This window comes from Rhagoletis zephyria, unplaced genomic scaffold, assembly GCF_001687245.7.
Source record: "Rhagoletis zephyria isolate East Lansing unplaced genomic scaffold, Rhagoletis_zephyria_1.1 Rzeph_scaffold_05508, whole genome shotgun sequence".
Lineage (NCBI taxonomy): Eukaryota > Metazoa > Arthropoda > Insecta > Diptera > Tephritidae > Rhagoletis > Rhagoletis zephyria.
Window position 1 is genome coordinate 1 of NW_016162591.1, and position 3,329 is coordinate 3,329.

The 3,329-nt window shown below is 36.9% G+C and overlaps 1 pseudogene; it reads left to right on the forward strand.

The window, feature by feature from the left end:
- The first annotated feature begins 2,000 nt into the window (after positions 1-2,000).
- Positions 2,001-2,957, forward strand: LOC108372183 (tigger transposable element-derived protein 2-like; annotated as a pseudogene).
- The last annotated feature ends 372 nt before the right edge of the window (positions 2,958-3,329 follow it).

Consider the following 3,329-nt stretch of genomic DNA (forward strand, 5'->3'; position numbering starts at 1 on the left):
AACATGCGAATAATACTACTTTTGATCTCTTTATATGAAATGAACTGTTAGCTTTTCTTCGAGCATGTCCTGNTTTTAAAACATGATACGAAATTGTTTATAAAACCTAGTATTTTAAGAATGACCCGTGTTAAACAGGATACGGGCGACTAGTATAATATATGTATGAAGATAACCATAGCCAAACCAAACAAACGACCCTGCAAAAAATGCGACTAATCCGAGATTACTCCGGGAGCAATCGCAAAGGAACATGCGAATAATACTACTTTTGATCTCTTTATATGAAATGAACTGTTAGCTTTTCTTCGAGCATGTCCTGTGAAGAGACTAATTGTTCCCCTTTATGCCCGAACGGGTATAAAAAGCGACTAGTCAATTTTAAAAAATAAAAATAAAAGTTTGCGCCGGCTGCGATTCGAACCGGGGTTCTCAGTTTTGTAAAGCGAATACTCTCTCTATGTGCCAACGCCGCACATAAAATTTCATTGAGTAAGTGCGTACTCTTATTAACTCGTAAACGTACCCGTTAGATACGAGTCGGGGACTAATTGATCTCCAATTATACACGTAAGGGATGAGTCGAAACTAATTAATCTCCAATATTACCCGAATAGTTTCGACTAATGAATGCCCAAGTGTACCCGATTGAGAGTAATCTCGGAATACTCTCTTTTGGGACTAGTCTCACAATTTTTTGCAGGGGTACTACACGTACACATACTTATGTACACAAACATTGTACATAAATACGGGTGAAAGAAACTGAAAATTTTTAGAGCTTTCTTAATCTCAGACGTGAATTTGCTTTGTAATTAATACCAATAATAGTTACATGGACAAAAACGCAGAGAGCAAAACGATTTTGTCTGAAAAGAGTCAAGAGCGTAGATAAGAGACCAATTCTTAAACTTTAAGTCTAATAGGGGTGAAATATGTATACGTAAATATATTTCTGTTTAGAAACGATATACAGCGCACGCTCGAAAACGCGAACACTCCCAAAACGTGAACACCCCAAAACGTGAACAAGCTTTTTTGTGCATTGACTATTCTAAAACGTGAATAAGGCTCTATAACATGAACAATAAACGCTTCAATGTTTGAATCTAGTTCCTATTGAGTTCAAATAATTCTGAGCATGGGGAATCCCCTAATAGTAAGTTATACGTTTTATTTGTGGTTGCATGTAACGCACAAAACATTTCAGTCGCATTTTTGGCTTTGGATTGAGTGTTCCACCTTAGATTTGCTGCTTAAAAATGAGTTTTAAGAAGCCTGTGTGCTTGACATTAAAAGAAAAAGCTGAAATTCTCGGTTTTTTACAAAAAGTCGAGTGTGACGTTCTTAGCGAAGAAATATAATGTTGCTAAGTCAACAATTTGTGGCATTAAACCGAAAAGACAAGTGATTTTAAAATGTGTAAACGACACATTTTCTGGGCCTGGAAAAAGAAAAACACTGCGTACTTCAGAGCTGCCCAAAATGGAGAAAGCTCTTTATCGTTGGTTTATTCGTATGCGAAATAAGAACTGGCCAGTGAGTGCTTTAATGCTGAAAGAAAAAGCCAAAAAACTGCATTCAAAATTTAAGGAAAGCGAATGTGATTTCTACGCTAGTGATGGATGGCTTCAAGGATTCAAAAAAAGATACGGCATTCGACTTCTTCAAATATCAGGCGAAAAACTGTCTTCGCAGCCCCAGCTAGTGGACCCGTTTAGAGAAAAACTTAAAGCTAAAATGGCCGAATTGGAGTTGTGCAATGATTAACTATATAATGCTGATGAGTCCGACATATTCTGGAAACTTCTTCCAGAAAAAACGTACGTGTCCAGTTTGGAAAAGAGAGCCCCAGGCGTAAAGTCGGAGAAGCAGCGAATCACGTTCTTGTGTTGCTCAAACGCCACTGGATCTCATAAACTTAAAATTTTGGAAATCGGAAAGGCGAAGAATCCACGCTGCTTTAAAAACTGTGCCCCACCGACTCCAAAAGCTCAAAATCAGCCTGGATGACGTCGACTATTTTCAAAGATTGGTTTCATGAATCTTTCGTTCCTCAGGTGAAGCTTGCTTTTGAATTGTGTATACATTTTTCTAAAATTTTACTTTTTTAAGGTGGAATTGTTTTTAAAAGAGAAAAACTTGCCAATTAAAGCTCTTCTCCTAATCGACAACGCTCCTTCCCATCCAAATGAAGCTGAACTGACAACAGAAGATGGGCGAATTTTCGCAATGTTCATGCCACCAAACGTTACTCCGCTCATTCAACCGATGGATCAGAACGCAATAAAAATCACAAGCACTATAGAAACAGCGTTCTAGCTTCAATAGCAGCGACGCATTCTGATTTGCTCGAGTCGATGAAGAAAATAACATTAAAAAAAGCTATACATCTTTTGGATACCGCTTGGAGTCTTGTCGGCGAAGAAACCCTAGCTAGTTGCTGGAACAATATTTTAAATTTTGCCGGAAACGATGATGATACTGAAGATAGTATGCCGTTGGCGGTTTTAAAAGAGAAATGGGGAGCTGAACTTCGCTCCTTGATGTGCAATACCTTCGATCTTCTTCACAATTTAAATGCTGAGGTTTGTTCGTGTGCGCAGATATGCACAAAGATATGTGAGTTATTGAAAATTTTGTTCTTATTAACAATTTCAGAGTGAATGCACTTTATCTTCCGTTCATGAATGGAACGAAGATATTGAGGTAGATAATGCTGATGACGATATTGAACAGGAGGACGAACCCGATGATGACTGCGTCTTAGAGACACCGGAGCAAATTAAACCAAGTGAAGTAGTTGAAATTTTCAACAAAGCTGTACAATGGGCTAGCCATGAAGGCGTCGATCAAAATGATATGAATGTACTGAGACATCTAAGGAAGAAAGCTGTGCTTCTATTATTAGAAAAACAGAAGACACAAAAAAAGATGACGGATTTTTTTAAATAAAAAAGTTTCTCAAACTTACATTTTATATCATATCTCTTAAACACAAATAAATATGTAAACAAAACAATAATAAAATGTCAATTTAAATGAGTAAATATGTATTCGCTAACGTGAACTCCCTTGGTTTTAATTAGATCACGTTATCGAGCGTGCACTGTAAAAAGGTTTCATTTAAAGAGTTCATATATCACAATGCTACTGAAAGTTCATGATTCGATAACTATAGGCATATACATACGGACGACAGAGTAATCGAGTTTCCCACGAAACAAAAATAATTGAATGCATAGTTGTGTTTGAGCTTGAGGCCATTTTAGTGAACATTTTTAACGGAAAACACTATTTCAAAATTTTGTTTTGCATTTTCACCTAGA